The sequence below is a fragment of the Trichosurus vulpecula genome, chromosome X, assembly GCF_011100635.1.
Source record: "Trichosurus vulpecula isolate mTriVul1 chromosome X, mTriVul1.pri, whole genome shotgun sequence".
NCBI classification, from domain to species: domain Eukaryota; kingdom Metazoa; phylum Chordata; class Mammalia; order Diprotodontia; family Phalangeridae; genus Trichosurus; species Trichosurus vulpecula.
The window spans coordinates 27,506,520-27,523,619 of NC_050582.1; the positions used below are offsets into that span (position 1 = coordinate 27,506,520).

General features: G+C 38.6%; 1 pseudogene; it reads left to right on the top strand.

Moving 5' to 3' along the window:
• Window positions 1-4,468: 4,468 nt before the first annotated feature.
• Window positions 4,469-4,998, top strand: LOC118832485 (annotated as a pseudogene).
• Window positions 4,999-17,100: the final 12,102 nt, after the last annotated feature.

The following is a 17,100-nucleotide window of genomic DNA, read 5'->3' on the forward strand; positions in this document are numbered from 1 at the left end:
GTGATCAGGAGATGGCTGAACATCCCAAGGTATCTGAATGTAATACACTAATCTTGAGCTGTAATAAACAAGAAATAGACAGAATTCAGAGAAATTTGGTAAGCTATTTAAGGAACTGATATAGAGGAAAATAAGAAGGATCAGGAAAATACCTTACACAATGAACATGATCATATAAAGGAAAACAATGAAAGACGTTAGACCTTTGATTACTCCAACAAACAGTAAGGACATCAGAAGATTTGGGGTGAAACATACTATGTTCCTCTTGGCAGAAAGGTGGTAGAAAATTGGTAGGTAATAAGACATGCATTTAGATGTGGCCAATGTGCCGATCGGTTCTGTTTAACTGTACTTTTATTCCAAAGGAGGGTTATTTGAAGGGGGAGAGGAAATCAAGTGGGAAGTGATAATGATGTAAAAAGGGAGAGCAATTAAATAGATTAACAAATCACTGTTACACTAAGAAAAGACTCAGATGGATCCAGAACCATCCTGCCCCCATATTTCAAATGCTATGAAATAAGCATCATCCAACATTGATCGAGGGACACAGATTTCTTTTCTTTTCTATGCCAGATTCAAGGGAGAGAAGAAGAGAAGGAAAGAATGACCAGGTGTTAACAGAATATCACCGAATTGTAAATGGAAAGGAATGGAGTTCTCTAAGCAAAAATTTGGAGCATTAGCAAGTAAACAGATCTCCAGATGTCCTCCCTTACTCTTGTTCCTTGGACTGTTTCCATGGCTACGGAGGGGGTAGAGAAGACAGCTGCTGAAAAGAGTATTTCCCTCAAAATTCCTCTCCATAGTTTTAACATGCTAAGTAATAATACTAGCTAATATTTCTGTAGTGCTTTGAGGTTTTCAAAGCATTTCCATAGATTATCTTATTTGATCTTCACAACAAATCAATTTTATAAAAGAGGAAAATGAGGCAGAAAAAAGTGATGTGACTTGCCCAGGGTCACACAACCAGGAGCCAAATGTGTAAGGCGGGATTCAAAGTCAGAATTTCCGGACTCCAAGTCTAGAGCGCTAGCCATGTACCCCTAAGCTGCCAGAAATGAGCCCTCAACAAGTTGCAGAAAAATAGCTGCTACATTTATATAGTGATTTGGGGATAACAAAACATTATCCCTCAATGTGAAGCAGGAAATCCAATTATCTTCCTCATTTTTCCAGAGGAACAGAAGGATCAGAGGTCAAGTGACTGGCCTATGGTCACAAAACTAATAAGCAGAGACTGGACTTGAATCCAGATCTCTTGAATTTAAGTCCTGAGATTTTTTTCCTACTACTTGTACTAGGAAGTGTGGAGAATGGAGAAGCAGCTCTGAATCTGTCCCTAAAATTTAACTGGGGGCACAGGACACAAGGGAATGAACAGCTGGCTCACAATAAAGGCCACACACGTCCAGTGTCCAATGAGTGCCCTGAGTGAACGCTGGCCTGCAGGCAGCCATCTCTGGGCTCAGGGGAGCCGAGCAAACACTCAATGTTGCAGGGGTGGGGAACCTGGTGCCTTAGGGCTACATATGGCCCTTTAGGACTGCACTTGAGAACCAAGAGGGCCACATGTGGCCTCGAGGCTGCAAGTTCCCCACCCCTGCAATATATGCTTATAAAACTGAATTCACTGAAGAAGTGGGTTTATAACTGGGCCTTCGGTAAAAAAGGCCTGGGGAGCTGAATGACATTCCAAGACAGAAAAGGAAGGTGAGCAACTGTGAAGAAGAAAGTAGGTTTTCACTAAGTTAAAAACAAAAGGGAAGGCATAGTTGGGAAAAGCGAGTGAACAAGGATATGGTTTAGTTGTTTAGAGAGGGATTTGAGTAGAAAAAAAAAGCAGGGCATCTGTGCCAAAGCATAAGGGAAAGAGTCACAAGCTACATTGGAAAGAGTTGTTGGAATTGGAGTCAGGCGGCTTGGGGACTTCCCAGCTGTGTGGCCTATCTGGTGCCCAGCTTGCTTCTTGGCTTCTTCCAGCTCTAAATGGGATAGCCCAGTATAACCAAAAGGAATCAGAGATGGGGGGGGGCGGTAGAAGGGGGAGAACAAAAGGATGAGGGAAAGCCTCTGGGTTTGGTGACATCATGACAGGCATTGTGGCAGAGAGGGCCACAAGTCAAGAAAACACTAGGTATGTCGCCATGGGCAAGGCATTTCAAATCTGAGTGAAAAGGGAACTCATTCCTATGTTTTGCGCTGTGGGATGACAATTACAGAAGCTTTGTTGCCTCAAGACGACAATAACTCACATTTCTTTAATGTTTACAAAGAGCTTTCGGAACAAAAAGCTTCTTCTTTAAGGTTGTCCTAAGTATTATTAGTCCCTTTACAGATGAGGAAACTGAGGTTCATAGAGGTCAGATGCAGTTAGCAAGTATTGGAGCTTAAACATGAACCTACATATTTGTGTCTCCAAGAGTACTAAGGACTCTTACTACAAATACCACACTAACATTTGCTCATGGATAGCTGACCAACCACTCTCTTTCCCAATTCTCTTTCTGCTTTCTGCTTTTCCCTCTCACCCTTTTCTCAGTTATGCCTGTGCCTTTCTCTCATATTACCAGCCCCTCTCAAATTACCCAGCAAGCACATAACCATCTCCACAGGAAGCAGGCACACACAGATCATCTTTCCCCACACCTCAGAGAAGAATTTAAAGGCGAGTCAACAAATGGAGAGCACTGCCAAGCACAATCAATTAGAGGAAAGGTTACTTAGGATCAAATACCATGACAACTACTCCTTTTACAAAACCTAGTACAATAAAGAGCTGGAGCAGAATCTATTATGCTTCGGCTGAAGTAAAAAAAAAAAGCAAGGATTGCGATCATGATCTCAGACAAAGGAGAAGCAAAACTAGACTTAATTAAAAGAGATAAGCAGAGAAACTACATTTTGCTAAAAGGTACCATGAACAATGACTATCAATACTAAACATATATGCACCAAATGACATAGCATCCAAATTCTTTTTTTCCATTAACAGTATTTTATTTTTCCATTTACAAGTAAAGACAGTTTTCAACATTCACTTTTTATAAGATTTTTGAGTTCCAAATTTTTCTCCCTCCCTCCCTCAGCTCCCCCTCCCTAAGACAGCAAGCAATCTGATATAGGCTCTACATGTACAGTCATATTAAACATATTTCCACATTAGTCGTGTTGTAAAAGAATCAGAACAAAAGGAGAAAACAAAGAGAAAGAAAAAAACAAAAAAAGAGAAAATAGTATGCTTTGATCTGCATTCAGACTCCATAGTTTTTCTCTGGATGTGGATAGCATTTTCCATAACAAGTTATTTAGAATTGTGTTGGATCATTGTATTGCTGAGAAGAGTTAAGTCTATCATAGTTGATCATCGCACAGTGTTGCTGTTACTGTATACATGTGTACAGGAGAACCTGGTTCTGCTCACTTCACTCAGTATCAGTTCATATAAGTCTTTCCAGGTTTTTCTGAAATCCACCTGCTCATCATTTCTTATATCACAATAGTATTCCATCACATTCATATACCACAACTTGTTTAGCCATTCCCCAATTGACGGGCATCCCCTCAATTTCCAGTTCTTGGCCACTAGAAAAAGAGATGCTATAAATATTTCTGTACATGTGGGTCCTTTTCCTTTTTCATGATGTCTTTGGGACACACACCTCGTAGTGGTATTGCTGAATCAAAAAAGCGTATGCACAGTTTTATAGCCCTTTGGGCGTAGTTACAAAATTGCTCTCCAGAATGATGTTCCAATTTTCCCACATCTTCTCCAACATTTATCATTTTCCCTTTCTGTCATATTAGCCAATCTGATAGGTATGAGGTGATCCTTCAGAGTAGTAATTTGGAGCACTTTTTTCATATGACTAAATAGCTTCAATTTCTTCTTGTGAAAACTGCCTGTTCATATCCTTTGACCATTTATCGATTGGGGAATAACTTGTATTCTTATAAATTTGACTCAGTTCTCTATATATTTAAAAATGAGGCTTTTATTAGAAACACTGGCTGTAAAAATTGTTTCCCAGCTTTCTGCTTTCCTTCTAATTTTGGTTGCAAGCATCCAAATTCTTAAAGAAAAAGTCAAATGAGTTACAGAAGGAAACAGACAATAAAACTATCCTAGTGAGGGACCTCAACTTTCCCCTCTCAAAACTAGATAAATCTAACCATAGAATAAACAAGAAAGAAGGAGTTGAAAAGAATTTTAGAAAAGTTAGATATAATAATCCTCTGGAGAAAACTGAATGGGAATAGAAAGGGTGTACTTTTTTCTCAGCTTTACATGGTACCTTCACAAAAACCGACCATGTATTTGGGCATAAAAACATCACAACCAAATCCAGAAAAACAGAAATATTAAATGCATCCTATTCAGACCATAATGCAATAAAAATTATATTTAACAAAGGGCTTTGGGAACAAAGATTAAAAATTAATTGGAAAAGGCGGCAGCACCATGAAGGCCTCGGGCACCCTGAGACAGTATAGGGTAGTTGGACGCTGCCTGCCTACTCCCAAGAGTCCAGTGCCGCCTCTTTATCGGATGCTGATCTTTGCTCCTAACCATGTTGTAGCAAAGTCCCGATTCTGGTACTTCGTTTCTCAGCTGAAAAAGATGAAGTCTTCTGGAGAAATTGTATACTGTGGACAGGTCTTTGAAAAGTCCCCTCTTAGAGTGAAAAATTTTGGCATCTGGCTGCGCTACGATTCCAGGAGTGGGGCCCACAACATGTACAGGGAGTACAGGGACCTGACCACCGCTGGTGCTGTCACTCGTGCTACCGAGACATGGGAGCCCGTCACCGTGCCCGGGCCCACTCTATCCAGGTCATGAAAGTGGAAGAAATTCCTGCCAGCAAGTGCCGCTGGCCCGCAGTCAAGCAGTTTCATGATTCCAAAATCAAGTTCCCTCTGCCCCACAGAGTTCTACGGCGCCGGCACAAACCACGCTTTACTACCGAGAGAACCAACACCTTCTTCTTCTAAGTGCAGAGACAAGAAGGCACCTGTTTTGTCTGTCCTGTTTAAATCAATTTCTCAATTGGAAACCCCCAAAAAATTAATTGGAAATTAAATAATCTAATCCTAAATAATGAGTGGGTTAAAAAAAACCAAGTCATGGAAATAATAAATAATTCCATTAAAGAGAATTACAATAATGAGACCAAAATTTATGAGATGCAGCCAAAGCAGGACTTAGGGGAAAATTTATATCTCTAAATGCCTACATCAATAAAATGGAGAAAGAACACATCGATGAATTGGGCATGCAACTGAAAACAACTAGAAAAAGAACAAATTAAAAATCCCCAATTAAGCACCAAATTGGAAATCCTAAAAATTAAAAGGGAGATTAATAAAACTAAAAGTAAGAAAACCATTGAACTAATAAATAAAAGTAGAAGCTGGTTTTATGGAAAAACCAATACATTAGATAAACCACTGGTTAATTTGATTTTTTAAAAAAGAGGAAAACCAAATTACCAGTATCAAAAATGAAAATTCATCACCAATAAAGAGGAAATTAAAGCAATTATTAGGAGTTATTTTGATCAATTATACGCTAATAAATCTGACAAGCTAAGTAAAATGGATGAATATTTTAAAAATATAAACTGCTCAGATTAACAGAAGAGGAAATAGAATATTTAAATAACCCTCTCTGAGAAAAAGAAATTGAATAAACCATAAATGAGTTCCCTAAGAAAAAATCCCCAGAACCAGATGGATTCACAAGTGAATTCTACCAAACATCCAAACATTTAAAGAACAATTAATTCCATTACTATATAAACTCTTTGGGAAAAGAGACAAATATTTCTACATATTAACAAAGTCCAACAGGAAGATATAGAGAAATTCCACTTAAAATAACTGCAGACAATACAAAATACTTAGGAGTCTCCCTGCCAAGACAAACTCAGGAACTATATGAACATAATTATAAAACACTTGTCACACCAATAAAGTCAGATCTAAACAACTAGAGAAATATTAATTGCTCATGGGTAGGCCAACTCAACATAATAAAAATGACAATTCTACCTAAATTAATTTGCTTATTAAGTATGATACCAATCATATTACCAAAAAAATTATTTTATAGAGCTAGAAAAAAATAACAAAATTCATCTGGAAGAACAAAAGGTCAAGAACTTCAAGAGAATAAATGAAAAAAAAATGTGAAAAGTGGCCTAGCAGTACAAGATCTCAGAAACTGTATTAGAAAGTAGTAATCATCAAAACAATCTAGTACTTGCTAAGAAATAAAGTGGTAGATCAGTGGAATAGATTAGGTATGCAATTCATAATAGTAAATGACCACAGTAATTGAGTATTTGAAAAACCCCAAAATCCAAGATTTGGGGGCAATAAATCACTATTTTACAGAAATTTCTAGGAAAACTAGAAAGCAATGTGGCAGAAACGAGGTACGGATATCATCTCATACTGTGTACTGAGATAAGGTAAAATGGGCACATCATTTAGACATAAAGCATGATATCATGAGTAAATTAGAGAAGCATGGAATAGTTTATCTGTCAGATCTATGGATAAGGGAACATTTTGTGACCAAACAAGACATAGAGAACATTATGGGGTGTAAAATGGATAATTTTGACTACATTAAATAGAAAAGATTTTGTACAAATAAAACCAATGAAGCTGAGATTAGCAAGGAAGCAGGAAACTGTGTGTGGGGGGGGGGGGGATTTTACAGCAAGTTTCTATGATAAAGGCCTCATTTCTCAAATATATAGAGAACTGAATCAAATTCATAAGAATCCAAGTCATTTTCCAATTGATAAATAGTCAAAGGATATGACTAGGCAATTTTCAGATGAAGAAATCAAAGCAATCTATAATCACATGAAAAAAGTGCTCTAAATCACTACTGATGAGAGAAATGCGAATTAAAATAATTCTAAGGTACCTCACACCTATCAGATTGGCTAATATGACAAAAAAGGAAAAGACAAATATTGGCGGGGATGTGGGAAAATTGGGACACTAATGCACTGTCAGTGGAGTTATGAATTGATTCAACCATTCTGGGGAGCAATTTAGAACTATAGTCAAAAAGCTATAAAACCATGCATATCCTTTGGCTCAGCAACACCACCACTAGGTCTCTACCCCAAAGATAACAAAGAAAAAGGAAAATATTTATAGCAGTTCTTTTTGTGGTGGCAAAGAACTGGAAATTCTCTGATGTCCATCAATTGGGTAATGGCTGAACAAGTTGTGGTATATGACTGGGATGGAATACTATCATACCATAAGAAATGACAAGCAGGTTGCTGTCAGAAAAACCTGGGAAGACTTAATATGAACTGATGCAAAGTGAAGTTAACATAACCAGAAGAACTTTGTACACGGTAACAGCAATACTGTTTGATGATCAACTATGAATGACTTCAGTTGTTTCAGTTGTGTCTGGCTCTTTGTGACCCCATTTGGGGTTTTTTTGGGCAGAGATACTAGAGTGGTTTGCCATTTCCTTCTCCAGCTCATTTCAAAGATGAGGAAGTGAGGAAAACAGGGTTAAGTGACTTGCCCAGGATCACACAGCTACTAAGTGTCTAAGGCTGGATTTGAACTCATGAAGTTGAGTCTTCCTGATTCCAGGCCTAGCACCCAATCCACTGTACCACCTAGCTGCCCTATGTGTTCTTCTTTTGCAACATGGCTAACATGGAAATGTTTTGCATGCTTGCCTTCTCAAGGACTGGGAAAAAGAAGCAAAGAAGATAGCTTGGAACTCAAAATTTTAAAATACAAATGTTAAAAAAATTTTGTTTACAAGTAATTGGGAAAAAAATAAAATCAAAATTAAATGTAAAAAAAAAGGACCCAGTACAAGTGTCCTGCTGAAAGTAACAACCAGTACACCAAAACACAAAATTTGCAAATCTAAAAAGCCCAGGATGACTCTTCCCCTCAGGAAAATATTCTTCATGTGACAGTTCTTACTAATACAAAAGAGTCTAATGCATTTGCAAATGCTATTTGGTTCAATGAAAACCATTTTAAATAGCAGACCTTTGTCTATCCCTGTGTCCCCAAACATGTTTGTTTGACGAATATTTAATCAATAATTAATAATTAATGTTGGGCCAGTGAGGTGGTTCATTAGATAGAGCACTGGTCTTGAAGGCAGGAAAACCTGAGTTCAAATCAAGTCTTTGGCACTTACTAGGGGTGTAACCCTGGGCAAATCAGTGAACCTCTCTTTGCCAGTTTCCTCATCTGTAATGGGGGTAATAACAGTGCCTATGTCCCAGGGCTGCTGTGCAAGGATCAAATGAGATAATAAGTTTAACACTCTTAGAACACTGCCTGGTACCAAGTAGGTTCTATATACATGTTGGCTATTAATATTCTTATGGATCAAGGTCCATGACAACTACTTCTTTTACCAAACTTAACACACATGTCCTGTTAAAATGAAAACCAAATGCACCAAAAATACAAAATTGATAAATCTAAAAGTTCCTGGATAATCCTTCCTCTAAGGAAAGGATTTTTCATGTGAGGTTGGTTCCTATAAGAAAGAATGCAATTACTGCATTTTAATGTGGTATTTGATTTAAGCACAACTAATCCCAGATAGTAGGCCTATGTCTATCTCTTATACTGCTATGTCCCCAAATGTGTTTGTCTAATTAATAGTTAATCAATAATTAATCGATACTGTTGGGGCAGCAAGGTACAGTGGATGGAGCACTTGGCCTCTGGCCTCAGATACTTACTAGCTGTGTATCCCTGGACAAGTCACTGAACCTCTGTTGGCCTCAGTTTCATCATCTGTAAAGTGGAGACAATAATAGCACCTAACTCTCAGGATTAATTTGAGGATTAAATGAGACTATAATTACAAAGCCCTTAGCACAGTCCCTCTACATGGCAGGGACTACCTAAATGTTAGCTGTCATTTTATGATTCTGATTGTTAGTACTGAGGATCAAGTACCATGGACAAGTACTCATTTTATAGAACATGGTACAAGTGACCTGCTGAAAGAAAAAACCAGTACACCAAAATGCAAAATTCACAAATTTAAAAATTCCAAGATGACCTTTCCTCTCAAGAAAGGATTATTCAGGGGATGGTTTTTTCTTCATAAGAAAGAGTCCAGGGGCAGCTAGGTGGCACAGTGAGTAGAGCACTGGCCCTGGAGTCAGGAGGACCTGAGTTCAAATCCGGCCTCAGACACTTGACACGTTTACTAGCTGTGTGACCTTGGGCAAGTCACTTAACCCCAATTGCCCTGCCCCCCTCAAAAAAAAACAAAAAAAAAGAGTCCAATTAATGAATTTTAAAATGCTATCTGGTTCAAAAAAATCAATCCCAGATAACAGGCTTCATCCCTTATTTTTCTGTGTCCCCAAATGTCTTTCTATGATAAATATTTAATCAATAATTAATATAATATTGGATCAGGGAGGTGGTACCGTGGGAAAAGGGTTAGGCCTGGAGTCAGGAAGACCTGAATTCAAATTTGGCTTCAGGCACTTCCTGGCTGTGTGAACCTGGTTAAATCAGTTTCCGCATGTGTAAAATAGGGATAATATTAGCCCCTAGGTCCCAGGGTTGTTCTGAAGATCACAGTGTTTGGCATGTAGCAGCCATTATATAAATGTTAGCTATCATTACTACTACTGCTGCTGCTGCTATTTAGGATAAAGTATCACACCAACTATTCCTTTATAGAAGACAGTATAAGTGTCCTGGAGAAAGTAAAAAATGCAAAATTCACAAATATAAAAATTTCAGGATGACTTTTCCTCTCAGAACAGGATTTTTCACATGATGGGTTTTCCCTATAAGAAAGATTCGAATTAAGGCATCTAAAATTCTACTTGGTTCAATGACAATGAAACCCAAATAACAGGCATATGCCTATCCCTTATTCTGCTGTGTTTCTTTAATTATATTTGACCAATAATTATTGATTTTAATTAATTTAATTATTTATATAAAAATTTGATAGGAATATAAATGTATGTAAAATAAAAAATATTTCACTAATATTTAATTGGTAATATTGAGGAAGCAAGGTGGTAGAATGGATAGAAAGCTTGACCTGGAGTCAAGACTTGAACTGAAATCTGGCCTCAGACATTCACAAGCTCTGTGATCCTGAGCAATTCCCTGAACCTCTCTGTTTGCCTCAGTTTCCTTATATGGGAGATAAGGATAGTAATAGTACCTACTGCCTAAGGGGGTTTTGAGGATCACATGAGATAATAATTGTTAAGCAGTGCTAGGTACGTAGCAGGTGCTACAGAAATAAGAGCTAGTATTACGACTCTTATTTAGAATCAAGCACCATGACAACTACTCCCTTAACAGAACCTAGTCTAAGTGTCCTGTTGAAAGTGAAAACCAGCGAATCAAAACCCACAATTCTTAGATGCCTCTTCCTCTTAGGAAGGGATTCTTCACATGACAATCCTTTCTATTAAGAAGGAGTTTATGATCCAACCATTGTGGAGAGCAATTTGGAACTATGCCCAAAGGGCTACAAAACTGCGCCTACCCTTTGACCCAGTAATACCACTACTAGGTCTGTAACCCAAAGAGATCATCAAAAAGGGAAAAGGACCCATATGTACATAAATATTTCTAGCAGCTCTTTTTGTGGTGGCAAAGAACTGGAAATTGTGAGATGCCCATCAACGGGGAAATGGCTGAACAAGTTGTGGCATATGATTGTGATGAAATACTATTGTGCTATAAGAAATGATGAGGAGGCAGATTTCAGAAAAACCTGGAAAAACTTACATGAGCTGATGCTGAGTACAGTGAGCAGAACCAGGAGAACATCGTACACAGTAACAGCAACATTTTGCCATGACCGACTTTGTTAGACTTAGCTCTTTTGAACAATGCAATGATCTAAGACAATTCCAAAAGACTCATGACAGAAAATGCCATCCACATCCAGACAAAGAACTATGGAGTCTGAATGCAGATCGAAGCAGACTATTTTCTCTTTTTCTGTTGTTTTTTCTTTCCCATGGCTTTCCCCTTTTGTTCTGATTTGTCTTTCACAGCATGGCTAATGTGGAAATATGTTTAATGTGATCATACATGTATAGCCTATATAAGATTGCATACCTCCTTGGGGAGAGGGGAGCGGAGGGGCGGGGTGCTTAGAACTCAAAATCTCATAAAAGCAAATGTTGAAGACTAAAAATAAATAAAAATTTTTAAAGGAGTTCAACTAATGCATTTCAATGTTATTCGGTCCAGTAACAAAGAATGTCAAATAACAGAACTTTATTCTGCTGTGTCCCCAAATGTTTTTAATTAATATTGAATTGATAACTCATCAACAGTGATGAGCCAGAGAGGTGCTGCATTGGATAGAGTGCTTGGCCTGGAGTCAGGAAAACCCAAGTTCCAATATGACCAAATGCTGACCAGCTGTGTGACCCTAAGCAAGTCACTGGACATCTCTTTGCCTGAATTTCCTGAATTGTAAAATGGAAATTAAAAACAGCATCTGCCTTCCAGGGCTGGGTAAAGCTCAAATGAGATGATAATCACAAAGTGGTTGCCACAGTGCCTGGCAGATGGTAGGCACTAGGTACATATTAGCTATAATTATGATTATTTCTTCATTGTGATTATTACTCAGGATCCAGTACCATGACAACCACTCTGTTTATAGAACCTAGACCGGGCTGCTAAGGAAAGTCAAAACCAGAATATGAAAATGCAAAATTAACAAAATGAAAAATGCCAAGATAATCCTTCTTCTCAAGAAAAGATTCTTCAGGTAAGGGTTCTTTCATATACAAAAGAGTTCAACTAATGCATTTTAAATTGCTGCTTAGTTCAGTCAAAATCAATCTCAAATCATAAGAATATGTCAATCCCTTATCTTGCTGTGTCCTCAAATATTATATATATATATATGATATATATATATAATGTAATTAATAATTAGCCAATACTATTGAGGCAACAAGGTTATACAATATATGGAGCACTTGGCCTAGACTCGGGAAGACCTGAGTTCAAATTCAGCCTTAGAAACTTAATAGCAGTGTGTCCCTGGGCAAATCACTAACCTCTGTTTGGCTCAGTTTTCTCATCTGTAAAATGGGAATAATAAGAGCACCTATCATCCAGATTCTTCTAAGGATCAAATGAGATGCCAATTGTAAACCCCTTAGCACGGGGCTATGAAAACATTAGATGCTGTATACATTTCAGCTCTTCTCCTTCTCCTTCTTCTTCTGATTATGGATCAAGTACCATGACAAGTACTCCTTTTACAAAACCTGCATGAGTGTGCAGCTGAAAGTAAAAACCAGTAAACCGAAATCCAGATTCCTAAATCTCAGAATTGCAAGATGACTCTTCCTCTCAGGAAAGCATTTGTAATGTAAAGGTTCTTTCTTCTAAAAAAAAAGATTCTAATTAATGCAATTAAAATGCTATTTTGTTCCATAACTACTGAACTGAAATAATAGGAATATATGTATCCCTTATTCTGCTCTGCTTCCAGATGTGTTTTTAATTAAGATTTAATCAATAATATTGGGGCAACAATGGGGTGCAGTGAATGGAGAGCTTGACCTGGAGTCAGGAAGACTTGAAGTTAATCTGTCTTGAGCTACTGACTTGGGGGGAGGGGGAACCTGTGGCCTCGAGACCACATGTGACCTTCTAGGTCCTTGGGTGCAGCCTTGACTGACTCCAAGTTGTACAGAACAAATCTTTTTATTACGGGGATTTGTTCTATGAAGTTTGGATTCAATCAAAGGGCCACACTTGAGGACCTAGAGGGCCACATGTGACCTTGAGGCCACAGGTTCCCTACCCCTGGCCTAGCCTGTGATGCTGAGCAAGTCACCGAGGATGGAGCAAGTCCTATTTGCCTCAGTTTGATCATCTGTAAAATGGGGAAATAACAGCACCTACCTCCAAAAGCTACTTTGAGGATTAAATGAGATAATCATTATAAAGCTCTTAGCACAGAGATAGGAAAAAGTAGGGACGATATAAATGCAGTCTATTCACCATCATCATCATCACTATTCTCGTTATCACTTAGGATCACGTACAACGACGAGCCTTTACAGAACCTCAACAAGTCTTCTGATGAAAGTAAACATCAGAACACCAAAATGCAAATCACAAATTCCAAAATTCCTGGATGACAAAGGATTCTTCTTGCAAGGGTCCCCTCTTTTAAAAATGGTCTCCTTAATGCATTTAAAAATATGATTTGGTCAAACAGCAACCAATCAGTCACATGTCTCTTTCATATAGTGCTGTGTTCCCAAATTTGGTTGATTAATGATTGACACTTAATCAATCATGAACAATATTGGGGTAGCCAGGTGGCGCAGTGGATAGCCTGCTGGGGCTGCAGTCAGGAAGAACCGAGTTCAAATCTAGCCTTAGACAGTTACTAGCTTTATGATCCTGGGCAAGTCACTGAAACTGTATATTCCTCACTTTGAGGGTATGTAAAAGAATAGCTTGTGTCTCCCAGGGTTCTTCTCAGCATCCAATGAGATGATAATTTTAAAGCCCTTAGCATAGTGCCCAGTACAGAGTAGGCACTGCATAAAAGCTAGCTCTCCTTATTATTGTTACTAGTACGATTTAGGAATAAGTACCACAATAACTTCTTTTACAGAACCTGCATACACATGCTGCTGAAAGTAAAAACCAGGAAACCAAAATACAGAATTCACCAATCTCCAAACTCTAGGATGACTCTTTGTGTCAGGAAAGGATTTGTAATGTAAGGGTTCTTTATTATGCCAAGCAGTCCAATCAGTGGACTTGAAAATACTATTTGGTACCATAAGAACCAGGCCCAAATAATTAGGATATGTCTATCCCTCAAAATGCTGTGGGGACAAATGTGTCTGTTGACTGATTAATAAGATTGATTAATATTTCATCAGTAATTAACCAATGATACTGGGGTGGTGAAATGATGCGGTAGATAGAAGAAGATCTGAGTTCTAATCTGACCACAGACAAAGACTAGCTGTATGCCTCTCAGTAAGTCACTGAACCACTCATCATCTTAGTCTCCTTATCTGTAAAGTGGGGATGCTAATCCCAGGATCATTATACATATTGAATGACTTAATAATTGGAAAGCTGTTAGCGCACCGCCTCCCACGTATGCTAGACAAAACAAAGTGTTAGCCATTGACATTATTATTATTACTTAGGATCAAGTACCATGACAACTATCTCTTTTACAGAGCCTACTGTGTGTCCTACTGAAAGTAAAAACCAGTACATGAAAATTTGTGGGTGACCTTTCCTCTCAAGGATAGATTCACCATGTAAGGGTCTTTCTCACAAGAGTCTAACTGAAGCCTTTTAAAATGCTCTGTTTCAGTAACAACCAACTCTAAATAACAGGCATATAGGTCTATCCCTTTATTGCTCTGTCCTCAAATGTGTCTATATTAATATGAGTAATTAAGACTTACTCAAGCATATAATATAATAACATAAATAATGTTGGGGAAGGAAAATGATGGAGCAGATAGAGCGGTGGGCCAGGAGTCAGGAGGACCTGAGTTCAAATCTAGCCTCAGACACTATTTCTCTGACCCTATTTGCCTCAGTTTCTTTATCTGTAAGATGGGGACTCCCAGGATTGCTGTGAGGATTAAATGAGATGACAATTGTAAAGCCTTTAGCACAGGACCTTGGAATGTAGTAGGAAATACACAAATATTCTTTATGATTATAATTATCACTACTACTTAGAATCAAGTACTGTGATGACATCTCCTTTTACAGAATCTAGTACAAATGTCCCAGTAAAAGTAAAAACCAGTACACCAAAATCCAAAATTCACAAATCTCAAAATTCCAGGATGACTCTTCTTCTCAGGAAAGGATTCATTTAAGGGCACTTTCTTATATATATATATATATAAAAAGATTCCAATTAATTAACTTAAAATGCTAACTGGTTCAACAATAACCAAAACTAAATAACAGGAATATGTCTATACCTTATTCTGCTGTTTCCCCAAATATATTTAATTAATATATAGTCAATAATTTGTCAATTATATTGGGGCAGCAAGGGGGTGTGGTAGATAGATCTCTTGCCCTGGAATAAGGAGGACTTGAGTTCAATTCAACCAAAGACATTGATTAGCTCTTCCACTCTCAGCCAGTCACAGCCAAACCTGTCTTTGCCTCAGTTTTCTTATCTCTAAAATGGGGATAATAATAGCACCTAACTCCCAGAGTTGTTGGGAGGATTAAATAAGATAGTAATTGTAAAGCTCTTACCACAGCGCCTGGCACAAAGTAGGCACTATATAAATATTGGCTATCATTACTTTTAATATTATCACGTAGGATCAAATATTACGACAACTACTCCTTTTACAGAACCTAGACAAGTGTCCTGCTGAAAATCCAAATCACAAATCTCAAAATTCCTGTATGACCCTTCCTCTGAGGAAAGGGCTCATCATGTAATGGTTCTTTCTCATGTGAGACTCCACTTGGTGCCTTTTCAAATGCTCTTTTTTTCAACAAACAATTCTAAATAAGAGGTGTATGTCTATCCCTTATTCTGTAGTGTCCCCAATTGCGCTTTTATGAATATTTGATCAATAATTAAGCAGTAATATTGGGGAAGGAGGGTGATGCAGTGGTTAGAGAGCTTAGGTTAAGAGGTAGGAAAACCTAAGTTTAAATCTGGTCTCAGACATTGACTAGCTGTCTGAACCTGGGCAAGTCACTGAGCCTCTCTTTGCCTCAGTTTCCTTACCTATAAAATGGGTATAATAATATCCCCTAACTCCCAGGGTAGTTGTGAAGATCCAGTGAGATAGTAATTGTAAAGCACCTGGCACACAGGAAGCACTACATAAATGTTAACTATCGTTGCTGTTGTTATTGGTTTGCATTGATCGGTAATATTGCCACCTGCTTGAATTAGCTCAATATCCTAATAGGGCTTTAGTTTTGAACTGAACTAAGAATTTTGTAGGGCACCTAGGTGGTGCAGGTGCACCAGGCCTGGAGTCTGGAGGACTCATCTTCCCAAGTTCAAATCTGGCCTCAGACACTTACTAGCTGGGTGACCCTGGGCAAGTCACTTCACCCTGCTTGCCTCGGTTTCCTCGCCTAGAAAATGATCTGGAGAAGCCACTTTAGTATCCTTGCCAAGAAAACCCCAAATGAGGCACGGAGAGTGAGACACAACTGAAAAATCATTGAACAACAAGACTTCTAGGACACAATGTCAATGACATGTCTGCCTGTGGCCTAAGGGATGGATTTTAAGGGTTGTTTGAAGCTCTGTTTACATGTTATCTCACTAGATCCTCACAAGGAGGGTGTGTGAGGTAGGTGCTCTCATGAACCTCATTTCAGAGCAGAGGAAACTGAAGCCAAGTGACTTGCCCAGGGCCCCACAGCTAGCAAGAATCTGAGTCAGAATTTGAACCCAGGCTTTCCTGACTCCAGGTCCAGTGCTCTACCAGAAAACTCACTCCTCTGATCAAAATCCTCCAATGGCTACCTAGTGCCCACCATGTGAAGTTCTGAATGTAATTTCACATGTACTTTGCCTTATGTTCTCCTGCTTCTGTCTAGACTCTCTTCTCTGGTTTCCCCTCATCCAAAGCAGTCTCTGGTGACTCACTAAATGCGCTTATTTCTCATGTTGCCTATGTTATAGTTATTTCTGTCTGTGGTCAGAGGTGTCAAACTCACTGCTGGAGGCCACAACATTGATAATGTTAAGGAGTGATTTTCCGAATCCCTTCTTATTTGAGTTTGACAACACTTTTTATGCCCCTACTCTACTCTGGGAGCAGGGACAAGGTGTTCTCACAACTTCTGATCCGCTCCCCCCCTCAGTGCCTAGCACTCTGCTCTGAGCGCAGTCCTCATTAATGCAAACCCACAGGAAAAAAAGTTTATAAAAGAAAAAAAAAAAAGCTTGAGTTGTTCTAAACGGAACAAGTTAGGGATGTGCTGGGTTTAAGGTTCTGGGGCGGAGGGGGGGGGGGGGGGAGAAGAGACGGGGTGGCACGTGAGGCACGTGGGAGGAGTCACATAGTG